This window comes from Aethalodelphis obliquidens, unplaced genomic scaffold (assembly GCF_003676395.1).
Source record: "Aethalodelphis obliquidens isolate GAN/ISIS:26980383/991018 unplaced genomic scaffold, ASM367639v1 scaffold61, whole genome shotgun sequence".
NCBI classification, from domain to species: Eukaryota; Metazoa; Chordata; class Mammalia; order Artiodactyla; family Delphinidae; genus Aethalodelphis; species Aethalodelphis obliquidens.
In genome coordinates this window covers 10,576,715-10,598,202 of record NW_020838005.1, presented here as the reverse complement: position 1 = coordinate 10,598,202, position 21,488 = coordinate 10,576,715, and positions in this window count along the sequence as shown.

Below are 21,488 nucleotides of genomic sequence, written 5' to 3'. Positions count from 1 at the left end.
TGCTTAGCATGAGCTTTACAATGCTAAAATTTCTAATATTTATGCAGTCTATTTGTCATTCTTTTCCTTTATAACTTCTGGTTTTCCTGTCTTGCTTAAAAATGCCTCCTCAATTCTAAGGATTCTTCTCATATTTTTATTTTTACATTTAGAACATTAATTTATTTGGAAGTCATTTTGTATAGGAGATAAAATAAGCTTTATTTTTTTCCCAGTGAAAAGCCTATTATGCAAACATCATTAACGTAAAATACAGTATTAACCACTGAATTGAAATATCCCTTTAATATATATTATAGTCCTCATATTTTGTGTTCCCATATAAACTTACAAATCATTTTATATAATATTCTCCAAAATAGTATTCTGATTGATTTTGAATTAAATACTTATAATAAATTTAGCAAGGTGTAAAAATATAAAATTGAGCTTTTCCATTGTAGAACATTACATGCATCTCCGTTCTTTAACTTAGGAAATTTTTAACAGCAGTACCTTAATAAAATAATGAATTTTCATTGTCCAGAATTTAGCAAGGCATGCCGGTTTGTCTGAGACACACATTACATGGTGATTGTCAAAGGTATTTAATGTTTGAGTAGCAATTAATTTTACCAAACTTTATCTGATATCCAGATAAGGATATGAAATGTCAGACTTCCATATGAATGCCTAAAAGTAGGGGAACGAGTAAAAAAGTCATATCCCAATTGAATTAGGACTATCAATATAATTTTTTCGTTATATATTTTTTAACTTAGTGGATTATTTCACATTTTCTTTGACAGTGAGATTGAATGAATCAAATTATGATCAAATAATGTATTCATCTTAACAATTTTGGGCAATTTTCACTGTATGCATTATTCTTTTTTCTTACTGTATCCCCAAACCTGAATTAAAAAACTAAAGAGTCAAAGGTACTTAGGTAATGTTAAATGGTAGACGATAGCAAGTGTGAAAAAGTATGAACCAGAAAAGAAGAATTAATATAGAACCCGGAAGCCTAGTATTTGACATTTAAGCATCTTTCTCAAGACTTCATCATGAACAATTTATAGACTTAACTACACATGAAATGTCATAGATAATTGTCCATGTAACTTTGACATTTCCTCTCAGGTTTGATGAATCAATTTTGTAATTTGGAACACTTGGAGCCAATATGCAGGGACTGAAATCTCAGGACTAGCTACTTTAAATGACTTTATTGAATGTATATATTTTGCTCATTTCTTTAAGTATAATAAAGCAAACAATGACTAGGGAAACAGAATACAAGTTAACATAGAGACACTTGATATACAAAAATATTAAATGAAAAAATATTACCAATATTAATAATTATAGAGGTCTGTTAATTTCTTCTTTTGAGCTAATTAAAATGATATGCTATATTGTACTTCTGAGGCTTAGGGGAAAATGTCCATTCCTGAACATTTTTGTTATGTAAAATATATATATAACATTAATTACTGCTTTGGTTAAGGCCCAGGTTATAATGGGATAGTACTGTCTTATCTAAAACTTTGACATGTCTGACTCTCTTTTATGACTGCACAAAAATAAGCCAAATAAATTTAGGTTAAGAAGAAGGCAAATATATTAATAACGTAACAAAATATCGCGAATAATCGAAGACCAGGGGAATAGTTAAGAATCTGGAAAAATTGGAATCAAGGGGGCGACTACTCTCAGAATTGTCTCTCCTTTTCCATATTCTACTTCCTTCTGAGCATTTGCCTCCATCTCCTTACATGCAGTCAACCAGATTTATTTGTTTCCAAGCCATAAACCAGAATAAGGCAGTGAGGAGAGCAGGTGTTTATATTCTGCTGAGTTGGAATTTTACTAGGAGCCAACCTGGGCAAGATTCTGTTTGGCTTGACTTGACGAGTATCCACACATGAACCAACTAACTGTGACCCAAGACTATAAGGGCCCCCCAGGAGGTTGGGGAGCAGGGGGCTGGGTGTATTTCCCAAAATAATGTTGAAGGTGATTCTCTGAAAATGGGATGGAGGACCTGGGGACTGTTTTCTTTTTCGTTCTAGGAATGAACTCCTGTGATTCGTGATTGCCTAATATGCACATCTAAGGAGGTCGACTTATAAAAGTGCATGTATTTAAAGAAAGAAAACTAAAACGTCTTGAGTGTGCTTAAATAATTTTCTTATTAACTGAGCTTCTCTTAGTTTAAGAAACAGCTTTTAAAGTTACAGCGAGTGACTGGAAATAAATAGCTTAGGGACCTGCTAAATGAAATGAGGAAAATAAAAACCTCAGAAGGGTCAAAAGTGGAGATTGTTGACCTTAGTTAGAAAATAAACTTGTAGTGTCTAACCCCATCTAATTTATTCAGCTACGCATTAATATTGTACCACATTGTTGGAGGCCACAAAGCACACGTTTTGGATCTCACTCCGTCGTAATTCATCACTGGCTTGTTGGCTCTGTGTTGCTTCCTGATGGATTTTAAAACATGTATTTCATCTAGATCTTCAGGTTTCCTCAGAAACAGTGAGAGAGAGGTAAAGAGAGAAATAAAGAGAGCAGAATAATGTACTCCACCGTTATCAAAATCCTACTTGTCAATCCGTTTTATTGATGGTGGTTATGTTGCAGGAAAAAGAGGGAGCAATGGGCTTCCCTGGTGGCGCAGTGGTTGAGAGTCCGCCTGCCGAAGCAGGGGACGCGGGTTCGTGCCCCGGTCTGGGAAGATCCCACATGCCGCAGAGCGGCTGGGCCCGTGAGCCATGGCCGCTGAGCCTGCGCGTCCGGAGCCTGTGCTCCGGAACGGGAGAGGCCACAGCAGTAAGAAGCCCGCATACCGCAAAAAACAAAAAACAGAAAACTAGGGAGCTAGAGGATGGTCATGCCCCAGGTCTCGAGTGAGTCCCTGGATGGGCTGCTAAGTGAGGGTGGCTTCTCGCAGGAAGGAACACAAGATCAAGCCATAGCAAAGTGAAAGCAGGTTTACTGAAAGAGACACACACTCCACAGACAGAGTGTGGTTCATCTCGGAAGGTGAGAGCGCCCCGAGGTGTGGTGTGGTTACTTTTTAGAGGCTGGGTAATTTTATAGGCTAATGCGTGGGAGAAATATTCCAACCCTTCTGGGGAAGGAACGGAGATTTCCAGCAATTGGACCACTGCTCACTTTTGGCCTTTTATAGCCAGCCTCACACAATCATGGCACCTGTGGGTGTGCCCTTCACCTAGTGTGTTACAGTAAGCATAGAATGAGACTTAAGGTCCACTGGAAGTCAAGTCTTCTGCCATCTTGGGCCTCGTTGGTTCTAACCAGTTTATGTCATGTCCTGTTCTTTTTTTAAATTTATTTAATTAATTTATTTACTTATTTGTCTGTGTTGTGTCTTAGTTGCGGCACACGGGATCTTCGTTGCGGCATGCGGGCTCTTCATTGTGGCACACAGGCTTCTCTCTAGTTGCGGCATGCGGGCTCTAGAGCACACAGGCTTAGTTGCCCCATGGCATGTGGGATCTTAGTTCCCTGACCAGGGGTCAAAGCCGTCTCCCCTGCATTGGAAGGAGGATTCTTAACCATTGGACCACCAGGGAAGTCCCTGTCATGTCCTGTTCTTAATGGCTGTGCCCTGCCCCCTTCCTTCCTGTCTCAGTTACATACCCTAACTCACCTTGCTATACATAAAATGACTCAAATACCTCTGGAAACTTTAAAAAAAACACAGTATTGGAAACTTTAAGGAGCACTTCCTGTGTCTCTCCGACCATGTGGCTGGAGAGGACAGGACCCCTGGTTCTGCCCTAGACTATGCCCTTCACTGCTGCCCAGCTTGGGGATCCTCTGCTCTGGGTATCTCCACGGTGGGCACCCTTGAAGTACCTTTGATTGTGTATCTCCCAATCTTCCCCACTATATCTCTCTGTCCTTTCATGCCATAGTCTTTCCTCCTCTCGTTCACTCGTGTACTTTCTTTTGAAGAAATGATGAGGTTGGTCTATTTCACCTGAATAACAGCACCAGTCCTGTCCAGTTGACCAGAAATGATACTGTCTTCCTGCTGTGTGTCCTACAAAACGCAACACCCTCAGCAACTGCTTTGAGGTCTGACAGAAAAGAAAAAGACTTTCCTTTCCAAATGATCCCAAGTCAGCGAAAGCTTGTCTCAGTCCAAATTCTGCCAAACTTAGAAATACGTGTGAGAGAGAGCAAGGGGCCCAAGCTCTGGATCCCGTCAGCCTGGGTTCCAATCCCAGCTCTGCCCATATTCGCTGAGTGACCTTTGGAAGGCCACTGAGCTCCCTAGGCCTTGGTTTCCTCGACTGCCAATTGGGTGATGATCATACCTCCCTCCCTCCTGTGTTATTGTGAAGGTCAGTGAGCGGATATCTGAAGAGCTCGTAGCACAGGGCCTGGTACACAACGACTGGAGCCGGATCTCCAGGGCTTTCTGAATAGCTATGCTGCCTGAGGAAGTTATTGATGAGGTCATATTCCTTTCCAGGTCCTGTATCCATATTTTCCTTCTCTTTTTCTTTTTTTTCCTTTGTTGAGGAGAGGGGTTCTCCCATGTTTTGTAAGAAAACATGTTTGGATAATTTCCAAAAAGTTAACTGGGGGAGGTGTATGATTTATATATCCTTGAAACTCTATTCCACTGGTAAACTTTCTGAGTTACTTTATTTTTCTTCTCTGAGTTCTTTAACTTCTTTCCTTTATGGCTAGCACTTTTAAATTTGGGGATCATATACTCTGGTGGGTTTATTTGTCATTCATTTACCAGGTGCTTTAGTAGGCCCATCTGTACTGCAGTTCTTGAGAAATTTATTGCTTTTTGGTGGTAAAAGGCTACATAATTTCCTGACTTTTTACCTTTCTAGACATCGATACTATCTATCTCTTATCTTTCATATTTTCTTGTTTCTGACTTTTATTTAACTTTGGAGAACTTCCCTTTATTATGTTTTCCAAAGTCTCTGAACAATGCTTAAATTTTATTTTGGAAATTTATCTATATTTTTTGCATCTCTGGTTTATTCCTTGACTGGTCCTTTGTTGTTTATATGGATGCAACGTCTCTTACATTTTTCTGAGCACGCATTAGAATGTTTTTTTGGTTTTGCTTTCCATTCTTTTTTTGTCGCTTTTATTATCTGTGCCCTGGGGTAATTTTTCATGGTGATAACTTTTTTAAAATTTATTGAAGTATAGTTGATTTACAATGTTGTGTTAATTTCTGCTGTACAGAAAAGTGACTCAGTTTTATACATGTATACATTCTTTTTTATATTCTTTTCCACTATGGTTTATCACAGGATATTAAATATAGTTCCCTGTGCTACACAGTAGGACCTTGTTGATTATCCATTCTCTATGTAATAGTTTGCATCTACTAACACAGGGTGATAACTTAAATCAGATGTTAAGTGATGTTTTACTCTCTATTCTGACATAAGAATGAGGAAATGAAAAGCCGGTTGGTAGCTCTAAGAATGCACCTGTGACTGTTTTTTTCATCTTTGTGTTAATGGGTAAGACTAGAAGTGAGAGTTCAAAGGGAAGGCCAGATGCCACCACTCACATCATTTTTGCTTGGAAGCATCATGTTCTCCAAGGACAAATTCTAAGTTATCCTGCCGGGGGGTTAATGCTGGGATGCCATGCAGTGTGAATCTGAGAGACAGGGAAGAAAATCCCTCCTATGAAACATTTCAGCAATCTTTTTGAATTTACCTCCACGTTTTTTATTCCTGTCTGGCCTCCTTGAGGTTTAAACTCTGGTTTTCTGCTTTCTGAGCTGCATCATGCTTTAGGAACATTCTGGACCACTTCTTCCATGGCCTGGTGCATTAGTCACCGCTCTTATATACAGCCACCATAGTCCAATTGAATTGAAATTGCTCATGCGATCCTTCTTATGTTAGATTAGTTCATCAGACGTTCATAACTTTTAGTGACTTGCTATTATTTTATTGGAATTTTATTTTTTTTAAAGATATTTATTTATTTATTTTTGGCTGCATTGGGTCTTCGTTGTGGTGCACAGGCTTCTCATTGCAGTGGCTTCCCTTGTTGCAGGGCACGGGCTCTAGGCACGCAGGCTTCAGTAATTGTGGCACGTGGGCTTGGTAGTTGTGGCTCGCGGGCTCTAGAGTGCAGGCTTAGTAGTTGTGGCGCACGGGCTTAGTTGCTCTGCGGCATGTGGGATCTTCCCAGACCAGGGGTCGAACCCGTGTCCCCTGCACTGGCAGGCAGATTCTCAACTACCGCACCATCAGGGAAGCCCGAAACATGCATTTATACTTGTCAAGACTTTAAAATAAAATTTTAGGTTTTGCAGATGTCTGATTATTGCAGTTTTTAAATAGTAAGCTGTCTCTAATTTTAGCCAATTACAAAATTAAGTGAGAATGACTTTACAACAGAGATCTTGAGATCTTATTGCACCTCACAGGCTACATGTGTAGGATATCATTTGAAAGCTATGTATCATGTTAAACTGTGAAAATATATCATTTGTTGTCTATAATGGGACTCATTGATTAAACAGGAGCTTTATCATAATCATGTCCTGTGATGTTTTTAAAAAATAATATTTGTGCAATAATCAATTTAACATGTGAATAGTGTGTAGAAGTGATTACTTGGTAATGTTATTTTCAAGCCTTAATATAAAAATAAAAGTTTGAAACAAATACAAATTTTAATTCAAAACTTGAATGTTTAATTAAATGTCTAATGTACTTTTATTTACATTTTGTCCTTTATGAGGAATCTAAACAAGTTTTGACTTGTACAACGTGAATAACAAAATGATATTATATGATAACCATTCTCAAAATTACAGACACATAAAGAGATACAAAACTTTATTATGAAAGGCAAAAAATGGACATACCAAAGAATAATGGTTATCATTACAAGCATAAAACTAAGAAGAGACTGTGAATTCTGCTGGGAAGCTAAAATGGAAACACTAAATACATTGTATGCAACAAACTACATACCTCTGATACCCACTGTACAATAAAATTGTTAAAAATAAAAAGGAAGAACCTGATGTGTATTGTAAGAATGGAATACTGCTTATATATTTTTGAGGTTTCTCTTTATTTGTAACACTTGTTTCAATAATTTTATAGTGTAAAAGTGATTTTGAGGGTAGCCATATTTTTTCTTTGATTAAGAAGTCGTGAAATCAGCAAATAAGGATAGAGGGAAACATCCTCAACTTGATAAAGAATAACCCCAGAAAATACACAGCTAGCATCATATTTACTGGTGAGAAACTGAAAGCTTTCTTAATAAGATCAGGAACAAGGCAAGGATGACCCTCTTCACCAGGCCTCTTCAACATCATACTGAAAGTCCTAGCTAATGCAGTAAGAAAGGAAAAGAAAAGGTATGCAGATTGGGAAGAAAGAAATAAAACTGTCATTGTTTTCTGATGGCAGATCATCTATGTAGAAAATCAACAACAAAAAACTCTTGTAACTAATAAGCAGTTATAGCAAGTTAGACAGATACAAGGTTAATATACAAAAGTCAGTTGCTTTCCTATTTACCAGCAGTGAACAAGTGGAATTTGAAATTAAAGACACATTTCATTTACATTATCACCCCCCAAATTAAACACTCTGCAACAAACATTATAAAGTTGAAATGAAAAGGCAAAAAACCCAGAATAGCCGACACAATATTGAAGGGGAAGAATAAAATTAAAGGACCGACACAACCTGACTTTAATACTTGCTATTAGTATAATGCTACAGGAGTGAAAAAATGTAATATTGGTGAAGGAATAGACAAACAGATCAATGGAACAGAATAGAAAGCCCAGAGTGAATATAGTTAACTGATGGTAGACAAAAGAGCAAAGGCAATATAATGCAGCAAAGATGGTCTTTCAACAAATGGTGGTGGAACAACTGGACATTCACATGCATGTGTATACACACGCACACACACACACACACCTACCTATGTAAGTATAGAAAACTAACAAAAATTAACTCAAAATTGATCATAGACCTAAATGTAAAATGCCAAAATACAAAAACTCCTAGAATTAACATAAGAGAAAATCTACATGATCCTGGGGATGACAAGGAATTTTGGGATGTAATACCAAAGACACAGTCCATGAAGTGAATAACTGACAAGATGGACTTATATAAAAATTAAAAATGTTTGTTCTGCAGGAGACACTGTCAAGAGAATGAGAAGACGAGCCACACACTGGGAGAAAATATTTGTGAAAGGCACATCTGTTAAAGGACTGTTATGCAAAATAAACAAAGAACACTTAAAATTCAACAATAAGAAAACAACCTGATTAAAACATGTGCCAAACATGTGACCTTAACAGACACCTCACCAAAGAAGATATACAGATGGCAAGTAAGCATTTGAAAAGATGTTCCACATCATATGTCATCAGGAAATGCCAATTAAAACAACAGTGAGATGCCACAACCCACCTCCCTGTTAGAATGGCCAGAATCCACAACACTGACAACCCCAAAGGCCGGTGAAGAGGAGGGGCTAGCGACAGGAACGCTCACTCACTGCTGGTGGGAATGCAGAATGGCACAGCTACTTCGCAAGACAGTTGGGTGGTTTCTTACAAAGCCAAACATACGCCTACCACACGACCCAGCAACTGTGCACATTGGTATTTACCCAAAGGAGGTGAAAACACGTCCAGGTAAAAACTTGCACAAGAATGTTAACAGCAGCTTTATTCATAATTGCCAAATCTTGGATGCAATCAAGATGTCCCTCAGAGGGTGAACGGATAAATTAAATTTGGTCCATCCAGACAATGGGATATTTTTCAGCACTAAAAAGAAATGCGCTCTCAAGTCAGGAAAAGACATGGAGGAACCTTAAAAGCATGTTACTGAGTGAGAGAAGCCAGTCTGAAAAGTATATAATTCCAAACGTATGACATTTTGGAAAAGGCAAAACTATTGAGACAGTAAAAAGATCATTGGCTGCCAGCAGTTGAGTGGGGAGGGAAAGATGTGATGAATAGACAGAACACAGAGGATTTTAGGGCAGTGAAAGTACACTCTGTGATACTATAATGGTGGACTCATGTCCTTATATACATTTGACCAAACCCATAGAAGGTACATCATCAAGAGCGAATGATGGGGAAGGCTATGAACCTTGTGTGAATATGGTGGGTCACTGCAGGTTCCTGAATGGCAAAAACATGTACCGCTCTGGTGGGGGATGCTGATTATATGGGGAAATCTCTGTACCTTCCTCTCAATTTTGCTGTGAATCTGAAACTTTAAAAAAATAGTATCTGTTGAAAAACACAGGAAAACAAAACGAAACAGAATAGGCTGCTTGAACAAAGAATAAATGACAGATCTTAGGAATTAAAACTGTGATTATCTAAATTTAAAATTGTTCACACTTTTTTAAAATACGAAAAATAAAATTTCCTCCTGATTACTAGAGATGTTAAGCATCCTTTCCTGTTATTTGGTTATTTATACTCCATTTCTGTGAAAAAAGGAGTGTAATTAAACTTAAGATCCAGTCATTGTATGTCTCTTTTCTGATCCACCAACATCCCAGGAAAAGCTATAAGGAGCTCAATATATGAATAAAACACAAAAAAAGCAAACTGGAAAAATATTTAAATAAATAAATGTAGATTAACAAGATAGGGAGAATTTATGGGAGAAATCAACATATTGAATTAGAAATTAGAGCAGTGAGGTGATAAATGAAAAATAAATAGCTGTCTTTTATAATTTGTCCTTTTTACTAAAATAGCTTAATGTCACTACTGTGACCTTAAAATAAAGAATTTTCTCTGGTTCTTATTGAAAACACTGTATGCCCACATCAATCCTTGTCTAGGTACAGTTGAATATTTTTTTTAACTCTAACTGCTATAAAAATGGTCTTTGTGCACAAAATTTAATAAGACATATGTCATTCTCAACCAACAACAGATTACAGTGAGTTATAAATTCTGTTTCTGTTATTAAGTTAACCACCAAAGAGCCTGTGAGGTATTTAGAAATGCCCAATTCAACATTAGCCTCTAGAATTCCCTTTTCTAGTTGAGAGTCACTGTGTAAAGGGCACATGCATATTTTCTGCCAACTGCTCTTCACATGATAAGTGGTGCCTTTTAATTACATTGTGTATGGTAATTAATTTACATATCCATCCAAATACTTCATCTTGGAATCCCTTCTCAGACAGGCCCTGGGTGCCCTAGGCTTCCAGTGTTCTGTTGCAGCTTTCAAAATATTATGCAAGTGTAGGATAATAAAGGTTCTTGAACATATTCCAAGTAGCTAGAAAATACAAACAGCCATTTGCAGCGTGGTAAAATGGCAGTGCGTACATTTGCATTTTGGAAGTGAAGTATTCACCCCAAACAGCAAAGAATAGCGCAGCAAATGAATCACACAGATGTCAAGTTTTCTGAATGTTTAGCTAGTTTGCGTCACACTTAATATAAGAAGCCGCCAGCCCTGGTGGACTGTTTTATTCAATGAGACGTTCACTAATACGTCCTTTTTAGGCCTAGAATTTTTATTTCTAAATAAAGTGTGTTTTTACTTATTCACAGTGTAGGCAATTGCATCATAATTTGACTTCTAAATCCCCTATATGTTAGCACGCATTTTAATCCGCTCCAGTTTCGTTGACATAAAACTGAGAGAACAGAGGATTTCCAAATCCAAGTACATTGTAGGGTGATGGGGTTTAACAGTGCACAGCGCAAGCAGGGTGGAGGGCGGGGTTAGTGAAGGTGGCCTGTCTGGGCGGGGACAAGCATGCTATCACTGAAATTGTCCTTAAGAACTGACTCACAGTAGTAATAAGAAGAGATCAACGTGTATTCTGTTTTATGATTGCTTCCGAAGTCACTACAGGTAGTGCTTCTTATTGACTGTATCCCACTGCCCTCTGTGGTGCTGTGCTGTCAGAGAAAACCAAAAAAATAAATAAATACTTAGCATATTTCAAAAGTAAACTCTGACATCACTCTGAATAGAAAATGAGAAACGCACGTACTTTTAAAATAATCTCTTTCCCTTTAGAGAAAACGTATTTGCTCTGAAGAAATCCTTTTGTCCCAGATTCCACCTCAAAGGGGTAATGAGGAACAGTTAGGTGTTCCATGCTCCCAAATTTTGAGCACTTAGAAGTTTACTTCTGGAGTGAAGACATTGTATTTAGCATTACTTAAAATAAATGTTTTAAAATGATAAAGTGGGCCAGTACTTCTAAAGAAGAGAGCCAGATATAAAACATAAATACAAGCTACTAATATTTCTTTCATTGTATTAGATGTCTGGCAGATCCTTTCTGAATTAGAGCATCATAATGAATTGGATGCTTCCGTTTTCCTTGGGGTTTTATATAATGGTGCAAAACCAAAAAATAAAAATGCCTCTTGCTTTTTTCTGGATCTGTAAAAGAGAATGACCCTCTTCAAGAATGTTACACGATTATCTTACCCACGGGGTTCATACATGGTTTTAGTCCTCGTTTTTTAATGGGATTTTCTCATTTTGTTATTGTATTCTGTGGCTAATAGGTGGAGTTGTGGGGTTTATCCATCCACTTTATAGCACTCTAAAAAATCAGAGACTCAGAAAGACCACGAGTCACTCAAATATAGAAGAATAGAGCTGAAATACTCTCCCGTTTGACCATGGCAGTGCTCTTTACAATATCATGGTGACACTCATTAGATAGTTAGTCTGGTCTAGTATAGGTAAATGTTTAAAAATCTAAATCAGTGAAAAATTAAATGACTGGTTTACTTATAATTTCTTTCTTCTGTCAACACTTCCATTAAGAGTGTTTTTTCCCCTCTTTTTATAGGAACTAAGAAAAGTCCTCATATAATGTTTTGAGTTACATTTAAAAATGTCTGAGATGTGACAGTGTTTCGAGGTCAAAGCACAGATGCTGTGATCTCCCTGCCGTTTTGAACTCCAACCCTGCCACTCACTTGCTGGGAAAACTCGGCAAATAGGTTCACTTTCCATACCTTGCCTTCTTCTCTTTTAAATGGGAATAATAGTACCTATGCATAGGGCTGCTTTGAGTATTGAGTAAAACTTGTAAAAGGTATGTGCAGTGTCTGGTACATATCAGATATTCAGTAAACATTAGCCCTCTCTCTCATCTCTGCCTCTAAGATGAGCTTTCCCATTGCTAAAAGCTCTTCCCCAGGGAAACATGGCCAGTTCAGTTCTGTTCTTTTTTTAATCCTATAAATTAGACATTGTTTTTATGAAAGTTATTATATTCATAATGTTTATTTAGATTTATCTTTATGTTTATCAGTTTTTTGATCCAACATTTTCTTTTCATGTTTCAGATCATACTGCTGGGACCATTTAGCTTCTTCCATGTTTTCTTAAAAAGTGCATAAGTAGAAGTTTGTTGGTTAAAAATGCTCTTTGATTCGAGTTTAACTGCAGATGTTTGTTGCTTTGGTTCTTGTAAGAGAGTTGTGTCATGTATGCAATTCTAGGTTGCAGATTATTTCCTGTCGGCAATTTGAAGCTGTTATTCACATCCTTCAGGTTTCCGTTTATTGCTGATAAAAAGTCTGACATCAGTGTTACCTATAGAGGTGTTTTTGCTCTCTGCCAGTTTCTAAGGTGGTTTCGTTACCTTTGATAGTTTATAGTTACCGTATAATGTAAACTAATACAATGTATTATTTTCTGTTGATGCATAGGAAGTCACCACAAACCCAGAAAACTTGGCTTAAAACAACACAGATTTATTATCTCACCATTTCTGTAGGTCAGGAGTCCAGGCGGTTCTTGGTTGTCTGCTCAAGTTCTCACTCAGCTGAAGTCAAGTGTTGCCCAGGCTGAGTTCCCATCTGGAGGCTCTGGGAAAGAATTTGTTTCCAGACTCATTCAGGTGGCTGACAGAATTCAATTCCCCTATGTTGTAGGACTGACATCCTCGTTTCCTTGCTGGTTGTCACCTGGGGGCTGCTTCAGCTCCTAGAGGTGCCCCATATTCCTTGTTATAGAGCCTCCGCCATCATCAAACCAGTGATGCAGAATCTTCCTCGCATCCTCTTCCTCTCGCTTTCAAATCTCCTTTGCCAGGAGGAATGCAGTCTGGATTATGGGCTTAACTAACTAGGTTACGTTTACCCAGGATCATTTCCTTATTTTCAGGTCAGCTGTATTGGAACCCTAGTTACACGCAAAATCCTTTCACACCACACCTAAATTAGCGTGTGATTGAATAACGAGTGTAGGGCAGTTACGGGTGTGTGTGGAACCTTTCCAGCCCTTGCGTCTTCAAATATGCTCGCATCTCCGTTGGGCTAGTCTCATCTTGAAATGTGGTTGAATATGTATAAACATCAAATTGTTATATGTCTTCTATAGCTCTTAATCGCAGAGGTTGATCTCATAGTCACTCTGTAATGTTGTTGCGGTGATAGTAACACAGTTCCAGTGATATCTGTGAATGTTGTTTAATTGACATAAAAGGATAAGAAAATTAGAATCGTGGCATAACTGGAGGGTCCCCATTAGAAAGCTGCTTCTCTTATCTTCCCAGCAAGGAACTGTCCTTCATTGTCTCAAGGAGCGAAGGGGAGGGACTCCTGAAAGCCTTGGCTGTGTTTTATTGAATAGTATGGACATGGGTGTGTTACAAATTAATAGTGTACCTGCTTTCACATTTATTTAAAAATGATTTATTTCTAAAAAGACAGCCTCGATTCTTACCACATAATATGTTTACTGGTGTACAGCAGTCAACCTACAGGGTATAAGGTCTAATATCCTAAAGTGACAAACTGAACCAGGCTGCTTTAATACTAGGGGGCCATACATCTAACTATGGGGTGGGTTTTCAATCTGTCCTCCGGCTCAGTTTCAATTCTCTCTTCAGATGTACTTTATATGCTCCTTTAACCATTAATTTAATGTTTACCTTACTATGTATATTTTTAACTTATAAAACAAAGATAGGCTCTTATTCACATTATCCTAAACATCTCAATAGTCCCTTGTTGCATAATCATTTAAGTGATTCCCATCTTTTTGCTCTGTTAACCATTTGTGTACACTTACTTTAAATATATTTTCTATATTTCAGAATCTAAAGGTCCTAGGGTTCTAAATAGATGTTGTTGTTTTTCTGTGATTCTAATCATAATTACTTGTCCCCTTGTGTATTTGGTAATTTTTAGTGATGGGTTCATATCTCCTTGCTTTTATTCTGGGGACTGTGTGAGGCTAACTTTCAATGAGAGAGAATTGAGGTCCTCCATTGGGAGTCAGAGGATTTAACAGTGAGACCTTGACACCCACCAAGCATCCTTGGATTAACATGGGAGGCTCAGTGGGTTCCTCCACCTTGTTTCTAGCCCAAGGCCCTTGAACAAATGCAGTGCTGATAAAGGCATCTACCCCCAGAACATTAGGGTCTCCAAGTTTACTTACTTCTCCCCTCCAGTATCTCCAGACTCGTATTTCCATCTACTTTCTTGGGGCAGGGACGGGTTGGGTAGGTAATTGTATATATATTTTTTTCTTTTGAGCACAGTAATGCACTTAAATAGGTTTTATTTATATCAAGTTGCTTTTAGCATTCCATTCTGCTGTAAAAACTATTCCTGTGCCTTCCCAAATAAGAGTTGCTAAGATATTTCTTGAGTGTAATAGAGATTTACATCAAAATTAGAATATCCTGGGACTTCCCTGGGCGCAGTGGTTAAGAATCTGCCTGCCAATGCAGGGGACACGGGTTCGATCCCTGGTCCGGGAAGATCCCACATGCCGTGGGGCAACTAAGCATGTGAGCCACAACTACTGAGCCCGTGAGCCGCAACTACTGAGCCTGTGAGCCACAACTACTGAGGCCCGTGCGCCTAGAGCCTGTGCACTGCAACGAAGAGCAGCCCCCGCTTGACGCGACTAGAGGAAGCCCGCATGGAGCGGCAACAAAAACCCAACTCAACCAAATATAAATAAATAAAAATAAAATAAAATAACTTTTTTAAAATTAGAATATCCTGTAATTTAATACAGTTCCATGGTATACACACACACACACACACACACACACACACACACACACACACACACATACACATATATATAGAAAGAGGAGTTAAGCAATTCACCCAGTTTCTCTTGAGATTCGATTGGTGAACCAAGGATTCCTAGGTCTGCTATAGTTTTATATATATCGATATATGGCCTATAAACAGTAGCTGAGCAAAGGCCAACTTGCCAGAATTCCAGACACTTGCCTAGTGATCCTGGGGATTATAACACAGCTGCGTATTTGTCCTCTTCTGGGGTAAAGGACTTGGAGTCGACAGGTATTCGTATGATAACTGGTACCAGGAGGCTGCTGGGGAGCCTAGCTGAGCACTGGAAGCCTAATGTCCTCTGAAGAGAAAGTTGCCAAGGTTTACGTGCCACTGATATCAGCACCCACACAGGGCTTGTCTCGTGCACAGGAAATGACCTGTGACCACCTCCACCACCAGGGTCTCACTCATACAAGCAACACCCCCACCCTTACCTGCTTTGCCATGTGGAGAATGGCCAGTAGGCAGGTGCAGTTAAGTACGGGACCTGGAATAAGAGGAGGCTAAAGGACTTTGAGAGAGGAGGAAGCCCGAGAAAGTGGTTCTGAACCAGATAATGACTGTGAATATAGTTTAAATCAGGCTGGAAAAGAAACACATAAAAGACTAGTCCGAAGTTTCCTGATTATTCGAAAGTTGCTTCAGACAAAGATGTGGCACGGGTATACAGTGGAATATTACTCAGCCATCAAAAGGAACGAAATTGAGTTATTTGTAGTGAGGTGGATGGACCTAGAGTTTGTCATACAGAGTGAAGTAAGTCAGAAAGAGAAAAACGAATACCATGTGCTAACACATATACATGGAATCTAAAAGAAAAAATGGTTCTGATGAACCTAGGGGCAAGACAGGCATAAAGACACAGATGTAGAGAATGGACTTGAGGACCCGGGGAGGGGGAAGGGTAAGCTGGGACGAAGTGAGAGAGTGGCATGTACATATATACACTACCATATGTGAAATAGATAGCTAGTGGGAAGCAGCCGCATAGCACAGGGAGATCAGCCCGGTGCTTTGTGACCACCTAGAGGGGTGGGATAGGGAGGGAGACGCAAGAGAGAGGGGATATGGGGATATATGTATACATATAGCTGATTCACTTTGTTATACAGCAGAAACTAACACCGTTGTAAAGCAATTATACTCCAATAAAGATATTAAAATATATATATATATATATATATATATATCAGTAAACCAAAAAAAAAAGAAAAAAGCTTCAGGCAAGAAAGAATGAGTATTTTGTTTTGTTTCGTTTTTTGTTTTTTTTTGTCAAAGGAAAATGTTGCTGTGACTGAAGAAAAGTAGGTTGCATATTCATCCATGGCTGACTGTTGAGTGCACAGTTCACATCCTCGATTAGAAAATTTAATTTAAGAAAAAAATACATCCCTTAATTTGTTACATGGACAGTAAAAATTTGTTCCATGGAAAACTCACATTGCCTGCAACCTCTAAGCTTCATGGAAGTTGATTTCTTATAAAGATCAACTAACACCGCTTAAGCACAAATGTGGTGTCTATTGGGTTAGAATTATGTATAAATCAAGTAGCACAGAGCAAAAACAACATGCGATGCGATAGGTTTCTCTAACTGAGAAGTAGTGTTCCTGATGAAATCCCTCTGCTTCATTTCTGGCAGTAGATAACTCAGGTAATCCGAAGACAGGGCTCGACAGAATGCTGCCAGCTCTCCAGAGACGGGGGTGGGGGGGGCGCTCATCTTATTAAGCAGTGTGACTGTGACAGCGGGGAGGATATTTCTCAATTAATATTCTTTGCTGAGAAGGTATTCTACACAATGGGAAGCATCATATGCTCAAAGTTTTCTCACTAGCACTGCTGAAAATTGATTTATGACAGAGAGAATCAGGATCACAGGGCCCCCAGACAGCCTCCTGAAGGAATGTTTTTTTCAAGATGAAATAAAAGAAAGGCAATTCACAACAGTCTTCCGGGAAGGCCCTAGGCACCAGGAAAGTCTCTGGAGGCTTAGTCAGCTAAAAATCCAATCTATTTCATTTAGAAGAGATTAGAAAATTGCTAAATAACTCAGGCCACCTACATCACTATTTAAAATGGAATACCTTACAAAGCTCTTTAACATTTTTTAGACACCATATACTTGTACTAAACTTCTGTGAGAGGAAAAAATTCTCAGTAACAGAAAGAATAGAATGGTAAAAAGTTAAAGCACCAATTTTTGGTGGAGGGAAGAAGTTACCTTTATTATTTCTTTCTAGTTTTTAAGTTGTAGTTATTAAAAAGCCTCTGAACTAGTGAGATGAAATTGGGATCCTTTGTGTAAGTGACATTGTGGTGACATGTCCTCCTTTTTCTCTAGTTCAAGCAAGGTCTTCCCATACTTGCTCTGGTTGCACCCTGACCTGTATCCTCTATCTAGTATATTTAAAGAACTTACCTTATATTATGTGGCGGCAACATACGCTGCCGCCATTTCTCTGTAATACTTAGTTTCAACTCAGTTGTTGGCATATTCATTATTTTATCTGACAAGTAACCTCCTAGTGCCGCAATTAATCTATGGCAACACAGTCAATATGAGTCCCCTATTCTGTTACAACTCTGAAAAACAGACCTTATGAAGTTTAATTCTTGACCTATTTTTTTAATAGATCTTTATTGGAGTACGCTTGCTTCACAATACTTGTTAGTTTCTATTGTACAACAAAGTGAATCAGCTATACATATACATCCATCCCCATATCTTCTCCCCCTTGAGGCTCCCTCCCACCCTCCCTATCCCACCCCTCCAGGTGGTCACAAAGCACCGAGCTGATCTCCCTGTGCTATGTGGCTGCTTCCCACTAGCTATTTTACATTTGGTAGTGAATATATGTCCATGTCACTCTCTCACTTCATCCAGCTGACACTTCCCACCCCACCATGTCATCAAGTACATTCTGTATGTCTACGTCTTTATTCCTGTCCTGCCACTAGATTCATCAGTACCATTTTCTTTTTTTGATTCCATATATGTGTTAGCATACGGTATTTGTCTTTCTCTTTCTGACTTACTTCACTCTGTATGACTCTAGGACCATCCACCTCACTACAAATAACTCAATTTCGTTTCTTTTTATGGCTGAGTAATATTCCATCGTATATATGCCCCACATCTTCTTTATCCATTCATCTGTCGATGGACATTTTGGTTGGTTCCATGTCCCTATTTTAGATATAGAGTGACAGTATACACAATGCTTAATGAAAGTTCTTGTAAACTCAAAGGGTGGTATCAGCTAGAAATTTAAGGAAGAAAATTTCCAAGATTGTTATTGTTTTAATGACCCCAGAAGTAGAATTAAAAATATAGGTCGAACACAGAATTCTTTTCAGATAAAATAATGCCACTATGCATACTTTCCTAGTTAAACAATTATTTCTTTATATTTACTGATAGAGAAGTATAGTATAGAAAAGCCAAATAAACTGTAGTTTAACCATTTAACCTGATACTTCGTACATATTAGGTTGGCCAAAAAGTGCCTTTGGTTTTTAAGTAAAAATAAATGACACATTTTTCATTTTCACCAAGAACTTTATGGAACAACGTTATTCACCCTTTTGTTCCACTACCTTCTGACATTTTTCAGGCAACTTCATAATTGCATCTTCCCAAAATTTTTTATCTTTTTGAGCAAAGAACTCTTCCAGGTGCCTTTTACAGTCTTCCAGGGAATGGAAATTTTTTCCATTAAGGGAATTGTGTAAAGACCAAAATAAATGGAAATCCGAAGGTGCAATGTCTGATGAACACAGCGAATGAATCAGAACTTCCCAGCCAAGCTGTAACAGTTTTTTCCTGGTCATCAAAGAAACATGCAGTCTTGCATTATCCTGATGGATGTGTTTTCTTTTGACTAATTCTGGTCGCTTTTCATCCAATGCTGCTTTCAGTTGGTCTAATTGGGAGCAGTACTTGTTGGAATTAACCGTTTGGTCTTCTGGAAGGATCTCATAATAGAGGACTCCCTTCCAATCCCACCATATACACAACATCACCTTCTTTGGATGAAGACCGGCCTTTGGTGTGGCTGGTGGTGGTTTATTTCACTTGCCCCATGATCTCTTCCATTCCACATTGTTGTACAGTATCCAGTTTTCATCACCCGTCACAATTTGTTTTAAAAACAGAACGTTTTCATTACGTTTAAGTAGAGAATCGCATGCGGCAATACAGTCAAGTAGTTTTTTTTTTTTTTTGCTTAACTCATGTGGAGCCCAAACATCAAAGCAGTTCACATAACCAAGCTGGTGCAAATGATTTTCAGTGCTTGATTTGGATATTTTGAGTATGTCTGCTGTCTCCCACATGGTATAACGTTGATTGTTCTCAGTTAATGTCTCAATTTGATCGCTATCAACTTCAACTGGTCTATCTGACCGTGGAGCATCGTCCAGCGAGAAATCTCCAGCATGAAACTTCGCAAACCACTTTTGACACATTCAGTCAGTCACAGCACCTTCTCCATACACTGTACAATCTTTTTTTTGCATTTTCAGTTGCATTTTTATCTTTCTAGAAATAATAAAGCATAATATGCTGAAAATGTTGCTTTTTTTCTTCCATCTTCGATATTAAAATGGCTACACAAAAATTCACCAATTTTGAAAAGTTTTTTTTTTTTAAAGTGCATGCTGATATGACAGCTGTCACCTACAGTCTAACAAAATTGTTAAAGACAACTAAGTGCTACTAGAGCCATCTTACGCAAAAAAACGAACGAACCTTTTGGCCAACTCAGTATTAAATAAAATTATGTTTTACTTAAACTATGAAATATTTCTTAGAGAAAATTAATTAGCTCTTTAGGATGGAAAATTACATGACTAAATTAGCATATATGTTTATATTTATAGTGAGAGAGAGGTAAGAGAGACACAGAGAGAGACACAGAAAAGACCCAATTTACCAATATCAGGAATAAAAGAGTGAACATAATTGTATATTTTAAAAACTCTTAAAAGGATAATAAAAGATAATAAAGGAATATTACAAACCCAGTTTTTGCCCATAAATTTAATTAATTAGATGAAATAGAAAAAAAAACCTATTAAGTAGCACAAACTACTAAGCTGACTAAAGAAGAAATAAAGAAAATGTATCAATCTACTTATTTAAAAATTATATTTGTAGCTCTAAATCTAACAAAGATAATGAGAGGCTCAGCTGGCTTGACTGGTAAATGCTAGGAATTGTTTAAGAACTAAAGAATTCCAGTTTTACTCACATCCTTCCAGAAAATAAAGGGGGGGGGGCATTTCCCACCTCATTTTTAAGTCCAGAATTTCCCAGAAAACCAGGAAAACCCACCATAAGAAACAAAACCACCAAACCAATAATTCATCATGTTCAAAGACACAAGAAATTGTGTTATGAACACGTGACTTTATCCTTTCAAATAAGTTACGCTGGTTAATATAACGACTGATTTGTTACATCGAGTATTGGCTTTGAATAAACTTCTCTCACTCCACTATGGCAAGTAGCAAGCGAGCGTGTCTATGTTGTTAGAAGCCTAAACGCACCCAAATGTAGATGTAGCAATTATCTAAGTGACAGATTGCAAATATTTACAAGCAAAATTCATCTGGTTTCTCAGTTGGAACTGCAGTTTGCCAACACTGTACAGAGCAGCACAAACGTTGGCCTGGATGGGTGCTCACACAGCTGCTGTATCCCCAGGACCCACCTCGGCCTTGCTCACCGGTGACCTGCAGGACAGGTGGACATTTGCCACCAAGTATATTCCTGGGTGTGGGGACTGGCTGAATCGTCAGAATCACGACACGCCTTTCAAAAATGCACATCTCTGCTGCCTCTGAGGATTATAAACCGCACGATTTGGTTCCTCGTTTTGCAGTTGTGTAGAACAACACAAGGCTTCAAGACATAAAACTGTAAAATGACCGGATACGAACCCTCTAGTAGGACGCACCTGAGTTCCTTGCCTGCAGGCTTGGTCTTGCTGGCACTGTACGGATTTGCTTTGCTGATACACACTGTTGCCTACACACCTCAGTCATTTTCTACTCTTGCCATAGCTATTTTTTTTTCAAAATAACTGTTTTTAGTTTTTAAAAGTTGCCAGAATAAGCAAATGTACTCTAAAGAATGTTGATGAGTCAGGATAACATTGCTCTTATCACCACCTCCACACAGTTTTCGTACGCTTTATTCATCTTTTGATCTATAAACACCATCTCTAATACTAGGAAGAAAAAGAAGGAGAAGAGGGAAAAGGAGAAAAAGAGGGAGGAGGAGGGGGAAGGAGGAGGAGGAGGGGGAGGGGGAGGAGGGGAGGGGAGAAGGGGAGGAGGAGGAAGAGGAGGAGGGGAGGGGAGG